The sequence below is a fragment of the Arvicanthis niloticus genome, chromosome 9 (genome assembly GCF_011762505.2).
Source record: "Arvicanthis niloticus isolate mArvNil1 chromosome 9, mArvNil1.pat.X, whole genome shotgun sequence".
Taxonomy (NCBI): Eukaryota; Metazoa; Chordata; class Mammalia; order Rodentia; family Muridae; genus Arvicanthis; species Arvicanthis niloticus.
The window spans coordinates 11,184,103-11,206,761 of record NC_047666.1 but is presented as its reverse complement, the minus strand read 5'-3'; the positions used below and the strand labels follow the sequence as shown (position 1 = coordinate 11,206,761).

Below are 22,659 nucleotides of genomic sequence, written 5' to 3'. Positions count from 1 at the left end.
TGACCTGAGTTTGAATTCCAGTCTGAACATGGTGCAAAGAAAGAACTAACTTCTGTAGGTTGTGCTTTGATACTTACATACAAACAGACAAACACAGAAACACACACACACACACACACACACACCAATAAATGTCTTCAATTAATATTATTTTTTAGTGACATAGTTTGTATTCATTCTCCTTTTCTATTTTCAGAATCAAAAATGAGAGACAATAAATCCTCAGTGACTGGAAAGTTAAAGGAGGATGCTGAGGGGGAGAAAATAGGCAGAAATGTGGTCAGGGAGTTAGGGGAGAAGGGAAAGTCATCCAATGATAAATGTGTGTTTATAAAAATTTAGATGATAAATAATAATTAAAACAATCATATATTTTGTTGGGAAATAAATTATAAAGCATGAGGGATGGGACACACATATATATCTGTTTATAGACTTTGTTTCATTATTTGAGATATTTTGCCAAACATGCTTAGAGCTCTGTGTTGAGATGCCATAGAGTAAGAGAGAACTGAGAGACTGAGCCTCAGAGCTGCAACCCCAGGAGGTTTTTGTTCAGGCCTGGAGCACTGTGGGAGGTATATAACCTTGCTGACAGTAATAGATTGCATCATCATCGGCCTCCACAGGATTAATTGTGAGGGTGAAGTCTGTCCCAGACCCACTGCCACTGAACCTGGGAGGAACCCCAGATGCTAGGTTGGATGCAGCATAGATGAGGAGTTTGGGTGGCTGTCCTGGTTTCTGTTGGTACCAGTGCATACGACTATAGACATTTTCACTGGCCCTGCAGGAGATGGTGACCCTCTGCCCTAGAGACACACCCGAAGAAGCTGGAGACTGGGTCAGCACAATGTCACCAATGGAGCCTGGAATGACAAACACACAGAGTACTGTTATATATGTATAAAAACCTTCCCAGCAGAGGACCTTTTCCTTTAAAAATTTCAAGAGTACTGTGGACATCACTATGAGAAACCAGGGAATCAAAGGGAATGGGGAAACTTAAAACCAATTACAAATGCCCCAATTATAGTGATCAAGAGCCCAGAGGCATGAGAAGTCATGATGGCCAAAGAGGTTGTTCCCAACACTTCTCTGCATCCTCACCTGGAACCCAGAGCAGCAGCACCCACAGGAATAGTGTGTCTGTCTCCATCTCTGAGAGCTGGAAGAGAGGGTGCTTCTTAGGCTCCTGACAGCTGCTCTTAAAAGGAGCCTGGGCTGTTATGAAATGACTCCATATGCAAATCTGCTCAGCAGAGTGTGTACTGCTGTATCAGGGGCCCCTGGTCCTGTTTCACCCACAGGGAGTTGGTGTCAGCAGAAAATTTACTAGACCATCACATGTGTCTTAAAAGACCCTTCTAAATATATGTTTTTTGGAGTCAGAATTTTTCTATTCTTGGTTGTCCTGAAGCTCATTTTGTAGACCAGATCCTCCTCTCTCTGCCTTCTGAGTGCTAGATTAAAGGTGCACACCACCACCACCCTGCTTTTCCTTACAATCTACTCTTAAATATTTGCCCTCTAGTCTTTTGAGTTGTTAGCTGGGGGAGTACATTGTGGATGCACTATGTAAAGAATGTTAGTTATTTCAAGAAAAACTTGATCCCTCAAAATTGTACACAGCCAATGAAAGCATTATCTGAGTGGGAATAGACAAAAATGATTCAGTGAAAAAAAGTAGGTTAATACTTGTCATACTACCTTATGGTTTAGATCCATGTTTTAGGTATGTGTTTGTGTGTGAGGTGTGTCTTTGTATGTTTGTCTATTTGTTCATGTTTGAAGGCAACCTCTCTTGCCATGGTATGTGGGTAAAGATCAGCAGAAATGTTTGGGTGTAGATCTGAAACAAGGTCTGTTGTTGTTCATCACTACTCATGAAATGCTTTCTAGGCCAGGTTTTTGTGGGGATTCTGTTTCCTTCTGAATCTCATCTTGGCGTAGCATCACTCTAAATATAGTCTGTGCTGCTGCTGTGTCTGGCTTTATATGGCTACCTGGGAGTGAGCCAGGTCTTCACACCTATGTGATAAGCACTTTGCTCATAGAGCCACCCTGTCAGCCCATTACCTTTAAGTAAAGCCAGTGAGAGGAAGTTCTTTTTATTGAACAGAAATAATTCTGCAGGGTATGAGCTAGTTCCAAAATGAAGAAAAGAAGCATGTAATGGAGATGTGCAGAGATGCATCTTTTGTACAGTTCTTCAAAACATCTAAGATTATTAAAAGACAGAAATTTTGTATTTTGTCATGGTGACAAAAAGCTAATTAACAAAACGGTAGATTCTTCCCCAGAGAAAGTGTAAGATAGGTAGATGTATAGTTAAATACGTATACAAATATATAGAGAGAAGTGAGTATTTCTTTGTATTTTAAGACTGCTGTTCTTTCTAGGTTTAACTAGGCAGAAGGTTGGATTTTTAGCTATATTTATATTTTAGCTATATTATAAAAAGAGGGAACAGTAAGAAGAATTGAAATTGCTATAGTAGGAAGAAAGGAGAGAAGGGGAGGCAGAAAGGAAGAAGAGAAAGGAAACCAGAAAGGGAGGAAGAGGAAAGGAGAAAGAATGAGAAAGAAAGAAAGAAGTGAGGAAAGAGTGAGGACAAAGAAAGATGGACAATTTCCTCCTCAGCTTATGCTCATTGTTTCTGTTTCCAGGTCTCTGCCATGTAGAGATGGATCCTGTTGTTTTATTGTACACATTCACTGTACTGAACCAGCTACAGTTCAAAGATGAGATAAACAGTGCATACCAAATATACATCGCATGAAATTTGCAAGCTCTCCTTCACATTTTACCTTCCTTTTTGAGGTATGCTCACTTTGAGTTGATTTTCGTATTCAAAATTAGAACATTGACCTGTTATAATGTAGAATGTTATTCGATATTTCTCATTTATGCCCAGAATAAAAATATTTCTATATTCTGCAATGTATACTATTCATGCGAAGGGCCATACATTTTAAAATATCCCTGAATCTCATAGTTATTACCTTAATGCTGGTTATTACTGGTGGGAGACAAATATTTCTGATATTATTTTACTGCTTCTATGAACTGCTCTTATTGCTCTTGGAGCTCTTGACTTGTCTTGTATATAGTGTCAAGAGCTGCACTTTTGCTAGGCATGATTATGTATTCTAGTAATCCAAAGATGTGAGTAGTTGAGGTGGGAGGATCTTGAGTTTTCAGCCTTTTAGGACACATGGCTTGTGTTACCCAAATGACCAAATCATCTGCCTCACTCCAAGCTCCCCATCTCATCTATTTTTGTATATAGTCCTGTTAATATATATGTTTATTTATATCTACTTTATCCTCTTTTTAAATTGACTTATAACTTTCTATTCATTAACATTGGCACTTTTGCTTCAGTGTATCAGAATGGCCCCCTCATCATGAGTGGAGACTCAGTACCCTCTGACAGAAAGATGGATAAGGTGATAAATCGGAAGATTTAAGGGACAGGGATGTTGCTGTGTGGAATCCAACACAGATGTGCAAACAAGGTTGACCATTGCAATGTAGGTACCTGATCCCAGCCCTGAGACAAGAAATTTGGCCATAAACAGCTCAGAGAGGAGCTCCTTGAAGTGCTCAGAAGTCGTGAAGTGCACTGAGTATGGGGAAAGGATGGGTTTGGCTTTACAAAGGAGGACAAAGGAATTGAGTGTAGAAGCAGACATGAGACTGAAGCTAACATGGTAGAAATTGGCTAAGAATAATAAGTTTTATGCACAGTACAAAGAGAGTCTATGTGACAGAGGTTACAAAGAGTTTATGTATTTTAGTGAATATTATTTAATGAATGTCGTGCTTGACACACAACAAAGAAAATCATGTGAAGGCTGTTGTCATTTCTGTCTCAGATGAAATGTTAACTCTTTCATTTTGTCATTTTCTGAATTTACAAACTCATATTAAGAATTGTAAGCACTGAGCAATATATAGTTTCATATTCCCAACTTAGGCTGAATGAGCATTTAGTAACTTATAATTTTATGTAAAGCTATTACATAGAAAATTTGCTGGCCCAGTAAATGCTGACCCTGGAATCAAACACACATTTCTCCCTGGTTTCAAAAGCCAGTCATTCAGTTCCCCTTGTCAAAAAATTTTGCAGCAATGGTGACAGAGATTTATCTGTCCCTCTGCCCCCTAGTCCTGTACTCTATACCCACCCTCTATGATTCTGTGGATTGTGTTGAAGCCTGCTCCTTTTCACAGAACTTTAGCTGTTTTGTATTCAGTCTCTGTTTTGCTCATAAGGTGGAATACATTCAATATTCTCACACTCCACTTCCCAGAAGTAGCTATCAACAGCTGCCACTGTTATTGACAAGCCAAGAAATTATGGTTGAATCAATAATGCTCTGATGTCTTAGTGTTCTGAAATTCTTCTGTTCATCACTTATCCAACCATTTTTCTCAGAACCAATCATCTTAAAGGTTAGCCTATAATACTTTGTCTAATAAGCCAAAATGTAATATTCCTCCTCTTCTTGCCTTTTAAACTTATGAACATTTTTTTTCCTATAAAAGTCTGCCCTGATAATTGTTTGATTTTATTGATTCAGACTCAGTTCTGAACTATGTCCCTGGTTTGACCACTATTAAGGTCATTTAATTCAATAAACTATTCTCTCTCTCTCTCTCTCTCTCTCTCTCTCTCTCTCTCTCTCTCTCTCTCTCTCTGTCTCTCTGGCTTTTTGACAACCCATGTCACTGTAGTGCTTAAACCTATGTAGTGTCTACTGGGCTACCTTTCCACAGGCTGGTCAAAGGTAACACAATCCTTGCGCAAGTAGCGGTAACTGTCCCACACCACCAAACTTGCTCTGCATCCAATGTGGATACCACCACATTCAAGGCCAAAATCCTGACATCAGTAATGACATAGTCAACTAAAGGTATATTCATATGAAACAGGAATTCATTTCTTCATTAAATAGAGCTTTCCGAAGGTATTGGGCATATTCTAGGAAGCATCTTGGGGTGGCGCTGGAGGATCCTGGCTTTCAGGTTCTGGAGGGGGAGTTGGGTGAGCTTCTTTTTTTGGGTGGCCAGGAACTTGTGGATTGTTTGCTCTACCTGAGGCCTGAAGATGTGGTTTAGTTTGGGCTCTACCACTTGAGAAATGATCCTGTCCATCCCTGCTTCCAACATGCCTGACTGAACCACGCTCTGCCTCAGCCCAATTCACAACTGGTTCTTGTTTATTGCAGGATCTCACTCCTGTTTGTCCAGATGTGTTTACACAAAATTATCCACCTTCTGCCTCAGGTTCTGGTAAACTGGCTTATTGTTCACGTTGGTCAGGCAGTCCCAGCGGAAGCTGTCAAAAGGCCAAGGATCTTGAGCTGCTCCACTATGAGAGCACTGAGCTGTGGATCTCCTGGAGGCAGCCAAGCAGGATTAACAGGGCAGCCTGCCCCACTGGAGCCCCCACTGCCTGCTGGTCCTGGCCTCCTGCAGCTGCTCTTGCACCTTCCTCCATGGCCACACCCAGTGCCCACACTGGGCCTACAACTCTGCTGCTCCTCTGGAAGCCACTGACTGAAGATAGATCCAGAGGCTTCAGAGGTGGGAATTGGTGGGTTGGGAGGCAGTGGGGACCACGACCCTCCCTGCTCCCTCCTGTATTTCTTTAAGGGAGTTATTTATGTCCGTCTTAAAGTCCTATATCATTATCATGAGATTTGATCTTAAATCAGTCATGCTTTTAGGGTTTATTGGGGTATCCAGGGTTTACTGTGGTGGGAGAACTGGGTTCTGATGATGCCACATAGTGTTGGTTTCTGTTGCTTATGTTCTTGCCCTTGCTTTTCGCCATCTGTTTATCTCTGGTGTTGTCTGGACTTGCTGTCTCTGACTGTGGCTTGTCCCTCCTGCAAGCCTGTTTGTCAGTACTCCTGGGAGACCAGTTCTTTCCGGGAGGAATTCCGGTATGGAGAGCTGTGGCAAAGGGTCAGCTCTAAGTGCAGATGAAAACAGACGGATTCTGCCCCAGGTTGCTCCTTGGTTCTTGTGTCCTGATGGCTCTGGGTAGGTTTCTCTTGGGCCAGAAATTAGAACAGAAGTGGTGGTTTTACCTGTGTTGACAAGTGTGTCAACACTCCTGGGACACCATCCCTTAGCCGGCGGGATTTGGGTGGGAGAGCTGTTGCACATGGTCAGCTTCAGGTGCAGATGGAAACTGAATGTATCCTGTTAAGAATCAAGATGTTGAGGTACATTCTCAAACAACAAATAAACAAATGTAAATCCATTCCAATATAAGATGCTGGATTTGCATACAACCTGTGTGAAGCCTGGCGTTTACTTGTAACAATTTATACATGATTTAAAAATATCATGTTTCAGATTGGGCCTGTTAGTATACGTATAGGACCCTAGCACTTTGAAGGCAGAGGCAGGAGGATCTTAGTGAATTCAAGAGTAGTCTTGTCTACACAGTGAGCTCCCACACTGTGGACTGCACGGGGAGTCTAAAGATTAAAAAAAAAAGAAGAAAAAACAAAGTCCAAAACAAATGCCTCATAAAAACTTGTCATGCAGAGCTGTCTGAAGAACATCAGCAAGGAAAATGTCTATATGTATTCAGCATAGATGCAATTAAAGAATCTTTTTGGATTCTCCCTCAGCCACCCACCCACCATTTCCACCTAACTCTTCTAGCATCCCTCTTTTCTGGGATATCAGACCTCCAGAGGCCCAAGTCCATTTCATCCCACTGAGGCCAGAGAGGCAGTCCATTGTTATATATGTGTCAGGGCCCACAGATCAGCCCATGTATGTTCTTTGGTTGATGGTTTAGTTCCTGGTAGCTCTGACTGGTACAGTTAGTTGATTCTGTTGTTCTTCCTATTGGTTTGTAATCCCCTTCAGCTCTTTCAGTCTTTCTCCTAAGGGAAGGGGACAACATTTGAAATGTAAATACATAAAATAATTATTAAAAATATAGACAAACAGGTGAAGAAAATGAATAAAGAAGTTTAAGTCCTGAAAATGTAAGTAGAAGATATAAAGAAAACACAAACCGAGAAAAATGTAGACATTTTTTTTTGGAGCTGGGGTACTGTTCAGTGGGACGTGAGCACACAAGCATGCACACACACATGTGTACACATACAAATCTTCAAATAGTGTTCATCTAAGGTTGGTTAAATTCCTGATGGGGTTCATACACTAATATTGAGGCCCAAGACAATGATCCCTCTGCTTGTTCCACAAATATGATGATACCCACACAACTCTCTGAACATGAAGAAATTAATCTGGTGCCTACATAGAATTGGAATTTCCCACTATGTTCTAGTGTATTTGGTATGGGAAGGTACTCTGCAGGCTATTAAAAGAGAAGCATAAACACCAGCACAATCACAAACACTTTTTTGTTTTTATCCTTTTTTTATTGGATATTTTATTTACACTTCAGATGCCATCCCCTTTCCCCATTCCCCCTTAGATGCCATCCCACCCTATCCCATGCCCCCTTTCCTTTTTACATTTATACACTTTTTAAAAATGTTAATAAAAGGCTTTATAAGTTTGGTAATGCACAATCAGAGGTGTAACCCACTACCCAAACTAGATATATCAACTATCTTTGACTGGTGGAGACATGTGAACATCTGGCTCCCTGTCTCCCCTCTCTATATCTCTCTTTCTCTCTTTCATCACCTAGTGTCTCCTCTCCTTCTTCTCCTCCTCTCTTAGTCCTTCTCTTCCTCTCAGTACTCCTCTCACCTTGGCTCCTCCTACCTTCCTGTTAAAATAAAACTTTTCTCTCAAAATACAATTAGAGCATAATTATGCCTATTTGTACCAGTGTTGTACAAGATAGTCCTAATACCTAGTTTATTATTTTGTTGACTAACCAGAACCCCTGTCATCTCTCCTAACTAAAACACTTAGTTCTGAACCTGGCTTTTTCCTTGGATTTAGAATGAGTGTCAGCTGAAAACCATCCACTCAAATATTTTCTCTAGGGCTGGTGAGATGGCTCAGCGGTTAAGAGTACTGACTGCTCTTCTGGAGGTCCTGAGTTCAAATCCCAGCAACCACATGGTGGCTCACAACCATCTACAATGAGATCTGACGCCCTCTTATGGGATGTCTGAAGACAGCTACAGTGTACTTACATATAATAAATAAATTAACCTTTAAAAAAAACTTTTCTCTCAAAGTAAATAGCCAGGATTGGCTATGAGACTATAAGTTTCAAACCCCATCAGAAATCCAGAATGACTGAGTTAACTATAATTATGGGAAGCACAAAGCATAGCTTCTAAAACTTAGCCAATTTATAGAGACCTCTGAACACCTGGACACTCCCTATACTACAAAACTTTGGTACATCTGTTCTTCCGCCTTCTGGCCTAGGATCATCTGACAGACCTTAGTGATGCAGAATTATTAAGGGCTGATTACTCTGTCTAGGCAGAAATAATCAGTTGACTATTCTGCGAGTGTGTCCTTTTCTGGACAGTAATTTGTCTGTAGAAGGAAAGAGGCAATTCTTGTCTAGTGGCTGTCTCACCACAACTGGAGTAACTCCAAAGATGCTCAATTTCTTCTTAGCATTCAATACAAGAAACTGTCAGGAGCAGACAGGTCACTAATCAAAATGAACATTAATACAGAAATGTTTGTAACGTCAATTCTGTTGACTTCTGATGTTTTGAAAACCAACTATCCATGTAAGGTAATCTGGACTGTTGTCTGTTAACTCTACTCAGCTATTTCTAAATAAAACATAGAAAACACCATAACAATAAACTCCAACCCATGAATTTGCTATAGTCCCTTAACTCACAGGCTAACCATCTCAAATCAGTTAAAAAAGTTAAAGAAGGATAGGGTCTAAGGCTTGTATTCCTAAATGTATTATACAGGCACAATGCCCATGGGAGTATCATTATTCATCTCACTTTTATATCAATAAGAAGCTCGTACCAATGAAAACATTAAAATTTGTTATCAAAGTAAATTGGTGCTATTTAAGAAATTATATCTTCATCTTGATAATAATTGTACAGATTTCTACCAATAGGTTATGGCTATGCAATAAATCCTAGCTAATCCTCTGTATTCCCACAAACCACTACTTTTCCCTAGAAACACAGCCCAACATTTACCACTTTAGTCCCCAAGCCCAGGGAATAAGGGCCCTGACTCATCATTAACTTCTTTAAGCTGATTATGGGCATTGAGATATTAGAAGAGGAGTTGGGGGAAGAGTAAATTGATAAGCCTCTGATGCTGTGTCTTCACTGCATCCAGATGGAATTCCAGGAACACAGAGATTTGAGCAGGTCTGCCCTGCTTGCTTGATGAGTAGATACACCAAGGCTGATCATTTTGCAATATACAACTCTCAAAACAAATTTTAGTATCAAGATAATTTTTTAAAAGAGGGCTGACATTTTATTAAAGATGTTGTTTCTAACAGCTTTTCTTTTTTCCCCTCTTTTATTGGATATAATATTTACATTTCAAATTTTATCCCCTTAACCCATTCCCCCCACCACCCAGGAACCCCTTATCCCATTCCCCCTCCTCCTGTTTCTATGAGGGTGTACACCCACTTATCCCCCACTCCTCCTCCCCACCTTCAAATTCCCCCCCTCAGTGTTCAGCCTTCATGGGACCAAAGATCTCCTCTCCCACCTATGCCCAACAAGGCTATCCTCCACTACATATAGAGGTGGAGTCATGTGTCCCTCCATATGTGCTCCTAGGCTGGTGGTTTAGACCCTGGAGAGCTCTGGCTGGTTGGTATTGTTGCTCTCCTCATGGGGCCACCAACCCTTTCAGCTCCTTTGGTTTACTCTCTAACTTCTCCATTGGGAACCTTTGATCAGATTAATGGTTAGCTGTGAGTATCTGCCCCTGGGTATGTCAGACTCTGGGGGACCTCTAAGTAGACAGCCTTATCAGGCTGCTGTCAGCATGCACTTCCTGTCATCCATATCAGCATCTATTTTTGGTGACTGCTCATGGGATGAATACCCAGGTGGAATGGTGTATGGTCTCCATACAACCTCTCCTTCAGATTCTGTCCCACACTTTGTCTCCATATTTGCTCCCTTGGGTATTTAGTTACTCCTTCTAAGAAAGACCTAGGTATCCACACTTGTTCTTCCTTCTTCATGAGCTTCATGTGGTCTGTTAGTTGAATCTTTGTTGTTTCAAACTTTTGGGCTAATTTCTGCTTATCAGTGAGTATATACCATGTGTGTTCTTTTGTGATTGGGTTACCTCACTCAGGATGATATTTTCTAGTTCCATCCATTTACCTAAGAATTTCTCGAATTCATCATTTTTAACAGCTGAGTAATATTCCATTGTATAAATATACCACATTTTTTGTATCCACTCCTCTGTTGAAGGACATCTAGGTTCTTTCCAGCTTCTGGCTATTATAAATAAGGCTGCTATGAACATAGTGGAGCATATGTGTTTGTTATATGTTGGGGCATTTTCTGGGTATATGCCCAGGAATGGTATAGCTGGGTCCTCAGGTAGTGCTATTTCCAATTTTCTGAGGAACCACCAAACTGACTTCCAAAGTGGTTGTACCAGCTTACAACCCCACCAACAATGAAAGAGTGTTCCTCTTTCTTCACATCCTCGCCAGCATCTACAATCACCTGAATTTTTGATCTTAGCCATTCTGACTGGTGTCAGGTTGTATCTCAGTGTTGTTTTGATTTGCATTTCCCTGATGACTAAGGATGTTGAGCATTTCTTAAGTGCTTCTTGGCCATTCATATTTCCTCAGTTGAGAATTCTTTGTTTAGCTCTGTACCCCATTTTTAATGGGGTTATTTTGTTTTTTGGCATCTAATTTCTTGAGTTCTTTGTATATATTCGATATTAGCCATCTATTGGATCTAGGATTGGTAATGATCTTTTCTCAATCTGTTGGTTGCCATTTTGTCTTGTTGACAGTGTCCTTTGCCTTACAGAAACTTTACAATTTGATGAGGTCCCATTTGTCGATTCTTGATCTTAGAACATAAGCCATTGGTGTTCGGTTCAGGAAGTTTTCCCCTGTGCCTCGGTGTTCGAGGGTTTTCCCCAACTTCTCTTCTATTACTTTCAGTGTATCTGGCTTTATGTGAAGGTCCTTTATCCATTTGGATTTCAGCTTTGTACAAGGGGATAAGAATGGATTAGTTTGCATTCTTCTACATGCTGACCTCCAGTTGAGCCAGCACCACTTGTTGAAAATGCTGACCTTTATCCACTGGATGGTTTTAGCTCCCTTGTCAAAGATCAAGTGACCATAGGTGTGCGGGTTCATTTCGGAATATGCTATTCTATTACATTGATCTTCCTGCCTGTCTCTGTACCAATACCATGCAGTTTTTATTACTATTGCCCTATAGTACAGTTTGAGGTCAGGGATGGTGACTCCCCCAGAAGTTCTTTTGTTGTTGAGAATAGCTCTCGCTATCCTAGTTTTTTTGTTATTCCAAATGAATTTGTAAATTGCTGTTTTTATCTCTATGAAGAATTGATTTGGAATTTTGATGGGGAGTGCATTGAATCTATAAATTGCTTTTGGCAGAATGGCCATTTTTACTAAGTTAATCCTGCCAATCCAGGAGCATGGGAGCTCTTTATATCTTCTGAGATCTTCTTCGATTTCTTTCTTCAGAGACTTGAAGTTCTTGTCATACAGATCTTTCACTTGCTTGGTTAGATTCACTTCAAGATATTTTATTTTATTTGTGGCTATTGTGAAGGGTGTCATTTCCCTAATTTCTTCCTCAGCCTGTTTATCCTTTGAGTAGAGGAAGGCTACTGATTTGTTTGAGTTGATTTTATATCCATCCCGGTTGCTAAAGTTGTTTATCAGGTTTAGGAGTTCTCTGGTGGAAGTTTTAGGGTCACTTAAGTATACTATCATATTATCTAAAAATAGTGAAATTTTGACTTCTTTCTTTCCTATTTGTATCCCTTTGACTTCCTTTTGTTGTCTAATTGCTCTAGCTAGGAATTCCAGTACTAAATTGAATAGGTAAGGTGAGAGTGGGCAGCCTTGCCTAGTCCCTGATCTTAGTGGGATTGCTTCAAGTTTCTCTCCATTTAGTTTGATGTTGGCTACTGGCTTGCTGTATATTGCTTTTATTATGTTTAGGTATGGGCCTTGAATTCCTGATCTTTCCAAGACTTTTAACATGAAGGGATGTTGAATTTTGTCAAATGCTTTCTCAGCATCTAGTGCGATGACCATGTGGTTTTTTGTCTTTGAGTTTATTTATGTAGTGGATTACATTGATGGATTTCCAAATATTGAACCATCCCTCTATTCCCAGGATAAAGCCTACTTGATCATGATGGATAATTGTTTTGATGTGTTGTTGGATTTGGTTTGGGAGAATTTTATTGAGTATTTTTGCATCCGTATTCATAAGAGAGATTGGTCTGTAGTACTCTTTCTTTGCTGAGTCTTTCTGTGGTTTAGGTATGAGCATAATGGTAGCTTCATAGAACAAATTGGGTATTGTTCCTTCTGTTTCTATTTGATGGAATAGCTTGAAGAGGATTGGTATTAGGTCTTCCTTGAAGGTCTGATAGAATTCTGCACTAAAACCATCTGGCCCCGGATATTTTTTGGTGGGGAGACTTTTAATGACTGCTTCTATTTCTTTAGGAGTTATGCGACTGTTTAGATAGTTTATCTGCTCCTCGTTTAACTTTGGTACCTGGTTTCTATCTAGAAAACTGTCCATTTCATCCAGATTTTCCAATTTTGTTGAGTATAGTCCTTTGTAATAGGATCTGACGATTTTTAAAATTTCTTCGGCTTCTGTTGTTAAGTCTCTCTTTTCAGTTTTGATTTTATTAATTTGAGTACTGTTTCTGTGCATTTTGGTTAGTCTGGGTAAGGGTTTGTCTATCTTGTTGATTTTCTCAAAGAACCAGTTCCTGGTTTTGTTGATATATAGTTCTTTTTGTTTCAACTTGGTTGATTTCAGCCCTGAGTTTGATTATTTCCTGCCATCCACTCCTTTTGGGTATATTATCTTCTTTTTGTTCTAACACTTTCAGGTGTGCTGTCAAGTTGTTAATGTATGCTCTTTCCATTTTCTTTTTGTGGGCACTTAGAGCTATGAGTTTTCCTCTTAGTACTGCTTTCAGGGAGTCCCATAAATTTTGATATGATATGTCCTCATTTTCATTTGTTTCTAAAAAGTCTTTAATTTATTTCTTTATTTCTTCCTTGACCAAGTTATCATTGAGTAGAGCATTGTTCAGTTTCCATGTGTATGTGGGCTTTCCATTGTTTTTGTCCTTGTCAAAGACGAGTCTTAGTCCATGGCGATCTGATAGGGTACAAGAGATTATTTCAATCTTTTTGTATCTGTTGAGGCCTGTTTTGTGACCAATTATATGGTCTATTTTGGAGAAGGTACCATGAGGTGCTGAGAAGAAGGTATATTCTTTTGTTTTAGGATGAAATGTTCTATAGATGGCAGTTAAGTCCAATTGGTTCATAACTTCCGTTACTTTCATTGTGTCTCTGTTTAGTTTCTGTTTCCATGATCTGTCCATAGCTGAGAGTGGGGTGTTGAAATCTCCCACTATTATTGTGTGAGGTGCAATGTATGCTTTAAGCTTAGTAAAAATTTCTTTTATGTATGTGGTTGCCCTTGCATTTGGGGCATAGATGTTCAGAGTTGAGAGTTCCTCTTTGTACATTTTTTTCTTTGATGAATATGAAGTGTCCTACTTTATCTTTTTTGATTACTTTTGGTTGAAAAATGATTTTATTTGATATTAGAATCACTACTCCTGCTTGTTTGTTGGGACCATTTGCTTGGAAGATTGTTTCCCAACCTTTTACTCTGAGGTAGTGTCTGTCTTTTTCACAGAGGTGCAGTTCCTGGATTTGTGGTAAGACATTGTGTTAATTTGGTTTTGTCATGGAATATTTTGGTTTCTCCATCAATATTGATTGAGTGTTTTGCTGAGTATAGTAGTCTAGGCTGGCATTTGTGTTCTCTTAGGGTCTGTATGATATCAGTTTAGGATCTTTTGGCTTTTATGGTCTCTGGTGAGAAGTCTGGTATAATTCTTATAGGTCTGCCTTTATATATTACTTTACCTTTTTTCCCTTACTGCTTTTAGTATTTTTTTCTTGGATTTGTACATTTGATGTTTTGATTATTATGTGGCAGGAGGTATTTATTTTCTGGTCTAAACTATTTGGAGTTCTATAGGCTTCTTGTATATTTATGGACATCTGTTTCTGTAGGTTAGGGAAGTTTTCCTCTATAATTTTGTTGAACATATTTACTGGTCCTTTAACTTGGGAGTCTTCCCCCTACCTATTATTTTTATGTTTGGCCTTCTCATTGTGTCTTGGATTTCCTGGATATTTCGGGTTAGTAGCTTTTTGTATTTTGCATTTTCTTTAACAGTTGTGTCAATGTTTTCCATGGTATCTTCTGCACATGAGATCTCTCTTCTATCTCTTGTATTCTGTTGATGATACTTGTGTCTATGACTCCTGATCTCTTTCCTAGGTTTTCTATCTCCAGGGTAGTCTCCCTTTTTCATTTCTTTATTGTTTCTACTTCCATTTTTACATCTTGGACGGTTTTGTTTAATTCCTTCACCTGTTTGGTTGTGTTTTCTTGTAATTCATTAAAGGATTTTTGTGTTTCCTCTTTAAGAGTTTCTATCTGTCTACCAGTGTTGTTTTTAAAACTTTGAGAGTGTTATTTATGTCCTTCTTAAAGTCCTCTATCATCATCATGAGAGGTGATTTTAATTCTGTATCCTGCTTTTCCAATGTGATGGGGTGTTCAGGGCTTGCTATGATGGGGGAACTGGGTTCTGATGATGCCATGTAACTTTGGATTCTGTTACTTGTGTTCTTGTGCTTGCCTTTTGCCATCTGGTTAACTCTAGTGCTGCCTGTACTTGCTGTCTCTGACTGAAGCCTGCCTTTCCAGTTACCTTGCTTGTGTCTGATCTCCTCAGGGTCCAGATATCTCTGTGATCTTCTCCAGCTGCTCTGAGTACAGTGGTACCTCTAGGATGACTTGAATATGGTGTCTCCAAGGTAGCAGACCAGCTAGGTGTCCACTGTTCTGAGTGCAGTGTCTCCTGTAGGATGTCTCAGGATCAGGTGCCCACTGATCTGAGTGCAGTGTCTCCTTGAGGATGTCTCAGGATAAGGTGTCCACTGCTCTGAGTGCAGTGGCTTCTCTAGGATGTCTTGTGATATGTTGTCTGTCACTCTGAGTTCAGTTGTTCCTCTACCTCTCTTGGTTCAGTGGTACCTTTGCCACTCTGGGTTCAGTGGACCCTCTAGGATATCTCGGGAGGAATCTGGTGTTCATACAGGAGCAGACTGGGTGGGGGTCTGCACCAGGCCTCATATCCGGGAGAGGGGTGAAAGGGGAGTGTTATTCCACAGGGTTGGGGTTTGGGTGTCTGCTGGGCTCTGGGCACTCCCCACACCCAGCTATGGGTGTAAGGCAGTGTGTGTATGTCTTCTTACCTACTTCTCTGTGTTCAGTGGACACTCTAGGATGTCCCAGGAAAATTCCGGTGTCCACACAGAAGCTGACCGGGCGGGGTCTGCGCCAGACCTCAGATCCAAGAAAGGGCCAAGCTGCTGAATCTTATGCTGATGATCTTCTAGGTCCACCTTACCAGTTCTTTTGTGAAGGGGAAAAAGATCCCACAGTCTAGGAGGATATTTCCTAAGAAAATCTTTAATGGGTCCATGAGAGTCCTGTCTTGAGACAGTGAAATATATATTTTCAAGCTTCTATAGTAGAGGGATTAAGAAGAGCAGCTGATATATCTGTCTCCTGGGAAGCTCTGCCAGAGCCTGACATATACAGAGGTGGATGCTCGCAGCCAACCATTGAACTGATCACAGGGTTTTGAATGGAGGAGTAAGAGAGAGGACTGAAGGAGCTGAAGAGGTTTGCAGCCCATGAAGAGAATGACAATGCCAACCAACCAGAGCTCTCAGGGTCTAAACCACCAGTCTGGGAACACACATAAAGGGACCCATGGCTCCAGCTGTATATGTAGTGGAGGATGGACTTCTGGGAGAGTATGTCCTTGGTCCTGTGAAGGCTGAATGCCCTAGTGTGTGGGAATTCAAGGACAGGGAGGTAGGAGTAGGTGGGTGGGTGGGAGCACACCCTCATAGAAGCAAGAGGGAGGAAAACGAGATAGAATGTTTCAGGGGGAATGTGGAAAGGAGATAACATCTGAAATGTAAATAAATAAAATACCCAACTTTTAAAAAGAAAAAGAAACTTCACAAACCAGGATCATAGGTCAATGGCCAGGAGCTAGTTGGGAAATAAACTACACAGAAGTAAAAGCCTGCATATATGAATACAAATATCCACTAGTTTATATATTTATATATATCTTTTTAGAATGGGTAGATGCCTACCATACAAAGAATGAGACTGCCAGTCTTCTGGAAGACATTGTACCCAGTATGGTTTGCCTACTCAGCTTAGGTCTGACAATGAACCAGCTTTTATTTCACAGTTTATTCCATCTTTAGCACAGGTTCTGAGGACCATTGGAAATTACATTGTATATGCAAACACCAGAGTTCAGGACAGGTAGAAAGGATGAATTGGGCCCTGGAGGAGGCCTAGACAAAATTTAAACCTTGATGTGGGGAGCTGACAGAAGGCAGCTATCATCCTAGCAGCCATCTTGAGCCATATACCTTGTACCAAGAGGAACTCTCAACTCTGAACATCTATGCCCCAAATGCAAGGGCAACCACATACATAAAAGAAATTTTTACTAAGCTTAAAGCATACATTGCACCTCACACAATAATAGTGGGAGATTTCAACACCCCACTCTCAGCTATGGACAGATCATGGAAACAGAAACTAAACAGAGACACAATGAAAGTAACGGAAGTTATGAACCAATTGGACTTAACTGCCATCTATAGAACATTTCATCCTAAAACAAAAGAATATACCTTCTTCTCAGCACCTCATGGTACCTTCTCCAAAATAGACCATATAATTGGTCACAAAACAGGCCTCAACAGATACAAAAAGATTGAAATAATCTCTTGTACCCTATCAGATCGCCATGGACTAAGACTCGTCTTTGACAAGGACAAAAACAATGGAAAGCCCACATACACATGGAAACTGAACAATGCTCTACTCAATGATAACTTGGTCAAGGAAGAAATAAAGAAATAAATTAAAGACTTTTTAGAAACAAATGAAAATGAGGACATATCATATCAAAATTTATGGGGCTCCCTGAAAGCAGTACTAAGAGGAAAACTCATAGCTCTAAGTGCCCACAAAAAGAAAATGGAAAGAGCATACATTAACAACTTGACAGCACACCTGAAAGCTTTAGAACAGAAAGTAGGTAATATACCCCAGAGGAGTAAACGACAGGAAATAATCAAACTCAGAGCTGAAATCTACCAAGTAGAAACAGAAAGAACTATACAAAATATCAACAAAACCAGGAACTGGTTCTTTGAGAAAATCAACAAGATAGACAAACCCTTAGCCAGCATAACCAAAGGGTGCAGAGATAGTACTCAAATTAATAAAATCAGAACTGAAAAGGGAGACATAACAACAGAAACAGAGGAAATTAAAAAAATCATCAGATCCAACTACAAAGGCCTATGCTCAACAAAATTGGAAAATAGGATGAAATGGACAATTTTCTAGACAGATATCAAGTATCAAAATTAAAACAGTAGAAGATAAACCATCTAAACATTCCCATACCTGGTGGCCCCTTGAGGAGTGCAACAGTACCAACCAGCCAGAGCTCCCCAGGGTCTAAACCAACAGCCTAGGAGCACATATGGAGAGACACATGACTCCAGCTGTATATATAGGGGAGGATGGCCTTGTTGGGCATAGGTGGGAGACAAGGTCATTGGTACCTTGAAGGCTGAGCACTGAGGGGGGGAATCTGAGGGTGGGGAGGGGGGATGGAGGTAGGTGGGTAAACACCCTCATAGAAGCAGGAGGAGGGGGGATGGGATACGGGGTTCCTAGGTGGTGGGGGAAATGCGGTAAGGGGATAAAATTTGAAATGTAAATATTATATCCAATAAAAGAGGGGGAAAAAAGAAAAGTGGTTAGAACCAACATTCTTAATAAAATGTCAGCCCTCTTAAAAAAACTATCTTGATACTAAAATTTGTTTTGAGAATTGTATATTGCAGAATGATCAGCCTTGGTGTATCTACTCAACAAGCAAGCTGGGCAGACCTGCTCAAACCTCTGAGGTCCGGGAATTCCATCTGGAGGTAGTGAAGACACAGCATCAGAGGATTGAAAATTTGCTCTTCGCCCCACTCCTCTTCTAATATCTCAACACCCATAATCAGCTTGAAGGAGCTAATGAAGAGTCAGCGCCCCTATTCCCTGGGCTTGGGGATTAAGGTGGTAAATGTTGGGAAAAGTAGTGGTTTTGTGGGAATAGAGAGGATTAGCTATGGGTTAATTGCATAGCCATAACCTACTAGTAGAAATCTGTATAATTAGTATCAAGATGAAGATATAAATTCTTAAATGGCACCAACTTACTTTAATTACAAATTTTAAGGATTTCATTGGCATGAGCTTCTTAGTGATATAAGAGTGAGATAAATATTCTTACTCTCATAGGCATTGTACCAGTATAACACATTTAGGAATACAAAGCTTAGACCCAGTCCGTCTTTAACTTTTTTTAACTGATTTGAGATGGTCAGCCTGTGAGTTAAGGGACTATAGCAAATTCATGGCTTAGAGTTTATTATAAGGGTGTTTTCTATGTTTTATTTAGAAATAGCTGAGTGGAGTTAACAGGCAACAGTCCAGATTACCTTACATGGATAGTTGGTTTTCAAAACATCAGAAATCCTTAGAATTGACACAACAAACATTTCTGTATTGATGTTCATTTTTATTAGAGACCTGTCTGCTCCGGAAAGCTTCCTATATTGAATTCTAAGAAGAAATTGAGCATCCTTGGAGTTACTCCAGTTGTGGTGAGACAGCCACTAGGCAAGAATTGCCTCTTTCAGCTGGGCAGTGGTGGCACACGCCTTTAATCCCAGCACTTGGGAGGCAGAGGCAGGCAGATTTCTGAGTTTGAGGCCAGGCTGGTCTACAGAGTAAGTTCCAGGACAGCCAGGGCTAACAGAGAAACCCCATCTCGAAAAACCAAAAAAAGGAAAAAAAAAAAAAAAGAAGAATTGCCTCTTTCCTTCTACAGACAAGGTATTGTCCAGAAAAGGACACACTTGCAGAATAGTCGACTGATTATATCTGCCTAGAGAGAGTAATCAGCCCTTAATAATTCTGCAGCACTAAGGTCTGTCAGATGATCCTGGGCCAGAAGGCAGAAGAACAGATGCTCCAACATTTTGAAGTAGAGCGAGTGTCCAGGTGTTCAGAGGTCTCTATAAATTGGCTAAGTTTTAGAAGCTATGCTTTGTGCTTCCCACAATTATAGTTAACTCAGTCATTCTGGATTTCTGTCGGGGTTGAAAACTTATAGCTATTTACCTTGAGAGAAAAGATTTGAGTGGATGGACGGCAGCTGACATTAATCCTAAAGCCAGGTTCAGAACTAAATGTTTTAGTTAGGATAGATGACAGAGGTGCTGGTTTGTCAACAAAAGGATGGACTGGGTATTAGGACTATCTTGTACCTCACTGGTACAAATTGGCATAATTATGCTCTAATTGTATTTTGAGAGAAAAATTTCATTTTAACAGGAAGGGTGATGTGTAGGAAGAGCTAAGGTGGGAGGAGTACTGAGAGGAAGAAAAGGAGTAAGAAGAGGAGAAGAAGAAGGAGAGGAGAAGCTAGGTGATGAAAGAGAGAAAGAGTGGGGAGACAGGGAGGCAGATGTTCATGTATCTCCACCAGTCAAAGATAGTTGTTATATCTAGGTTGGGTAGTGGGTTACACCTCTGATTGAACAAACCAAACTAATAAAGCCTATGATTAACATTTTTTAAAAAAATATATAAATGCAAAAAGGAAAAGGGGTCATGGGATAGGGATTTTCTAAGGGGGGGATGGGGAAAGGGGATGGCATCTGAAGTGTAAATAAAAGATCTAACAAATAAAAAATAAACACTCCCATAACCACGAAAGAAATAGAAGCAGTCATTAAAAATCTACCCACCAAAAAAAGTTCCGGGCCAGATGGTTTTAGTGCAGAATTCTATCAGACCTTCTAGGAAGACCTAATACCAATTTTCTTCAAACTATTCCACAGAATAGAAACAATAGGAACAATACCCAATTCGTTCTATGAAGCTACAATTATGCTCATACCTAAACCTCACAAAGACCCAACAAAGAAAGAAAACTACAGACCAATCTCTCATGAATATTGATTAAAAAATACTAAATAAAATTCTCACAAACCGAATCCAACAACACATCAAAGCAATCATCCATCATGATTAAGTAGGCTTTATCCCAAGAATTCAGGGATGGTTCAATATTCGGAAATCCATCAATGTGATCTACTACCTAAATAAACTCAAAGAAAAAATAACCACATGATGATCTCACTAGATGCTGAGAAATCATTTGACAAAATTCAACATCCCTTCATGTTAAGAGTCTTGGAAAGATCAGGAATTCAAGGTCCATACATAAACATAATAAAAGCAATATACAGCAAGCCAGTATCCAACATCAAGCTAAATGGAGAGAAACTTGAAGCAATCCCACTAAGATCAGGGACTAGACAAGGCTGCCCACTCTCATCCTACCTATTCAATATAGTACTGGATGTCCTAGCTCAAGCGATTAGACAACAAAAGGAAGTAAAGGGATACAAATAGGAAAGGAAGAATTCAAAATTTCACTATTTGCAGATGATATAATAGTATACTTAAGTGACCCTAAAATTTCCACCAGAGAACTCCTAAACCTGATAAACAACTTCAGCAAAGTGGCTGGATATAAAATCAACTCAAATAAATCAGTATTTATTTCCTCTATTCAATGGATAAACAGGCTGAGATAGAAATTAGGGAAATGACACCCTTCACAATAGTTACAAACAATATAAAATACCTTGGAGTGAATCTAACCAAGCAAGTAAAAGATCTGTATGACAAGAACTTCAAGTCTCTGAAGAAAGAAATAGAAGAAGATCCCAGAAGATGGAAAGAGCTCCCATGCTCTTGGATCAGCAGGATTAATTTAGTAAAAATTGCCATCTTGCCAAAAGCAATTTATAGATTCAATGCAATCCCCATCAAAATTCCAAATCAATTCTTCATAGAGATAGAAAGAACAATCCTCAAATTCATTTGGAACAACAAAAAACCCAGGATAGCAAGAACTATTCTCAACAATAAAAGAACTTCTGGGGGAGTCACCATCCCTGACCTCAAACTGTACTATAGGGCAATAGTAATAAAAACTGCATGGTATTGGTACAGAGACAGGCAGGAAGATCAATGGAATAGAATTGAATATCCAGAAATGAACCCACACACCTATGGTCACTTGTGTTTTGACAAGGGAGCTAAAACCATTCAGTGGAAAAAGGTCAGCATTTTCAACAAGTGGTGCTGGTTCAACTGGAGGTCAACATTTAGAAGGATGCAAATCAATCCATTCTTATCTCCTTGTACAAAGCTCAAATCCAAGTGGATAAAAGACCTTCACATAAAACCAGATACACTGAAACTAAGAGAAGAGAAGGTAGAGAAGACACTCGAATACCTAGGCACAGGGGAAAAGTTCCTGGACAGAACACCAATGGCTTACGCTCTAAGATCAAGAATAGACAAATGGGACCTCATAAAATTGCAAAGCTTCTGTAATGCAAAGGAGATTGTCAATAAGACAAAATGGCAACCAACCGATTGGGAAAAGATCTTTACTAATCCTACATCCGATAGAGGATAATATCCAAGATATACAAAAAAAAAAAAAAAAAAAAAAAACTCAAGAAATTAGACTCCAGACTACCAAATAACCCTATAAAATTTGGGGTACAGATCTAAACAAATAATTCTCAACTGAGGAAACTCGAATGGCCGAGAAGCACCTTAAGAAATGATCAACATCCTTAGTCATCAGGGAAATTCAAATCAAAACAACACTGAGATACCACCTCATACCAGTCAGAATGGCTAAGATCAAAAACTCAGGTGATGGTAGATGGTGGCGAGGATGTGGAGAAAGAGGAACATTCCTCCATTGTTGTTGGGATTGTAAGCTGGTACAACCACTCTGGAAATCAGTCTGGTGGTTCCTCAAAAAAGTGGACATAGCACTACCTGAGGACCCAGCTATACCACTCCTGGGCATATATCCAGAAAATGCTCCAACATATAAAAAAGACATATGCTCCACTATGTTCATAACAGCCTTATTTATAATAGCCAGAAGCTGGAAAGAGCCAAGACATTGTATCCATTCCTCTGTTGAATGGATACAAAAATTGTCATACATTTACACAATGAAATATTACTCAGCTATTAAAAATAATGAATTTGAGAAATTCTTAGTTAAATATATGGAACTAGAAGATATCATCCTGAGTGAGGTAACCCACTCACAAAAGAACACACATTGTTTTTACTCACTGATAAGCGGAAATTAGCCCAAAAGTTT

General features: G+C 39.8%; 1 pseudogene and 1 gene segment (V, D, J or C); both read right to left on the bottom strand.

Moving 5' to 3' along the window:
* The window catches only part of LOC117715468 (immunoglobulin kappa constant-like), a 473,681-nt gene that overhangs the window by 230,769 nt on the left and 220,253 nt on the right, over positions 1 to 22,659 (bottom strand).
* LOC117714840 (uncharacterized) overlaps positions 4,991 to 22,659 on the bottom strand; it is a 52,104-nt pseudogene continuing 34,435 nt past the window's right edge.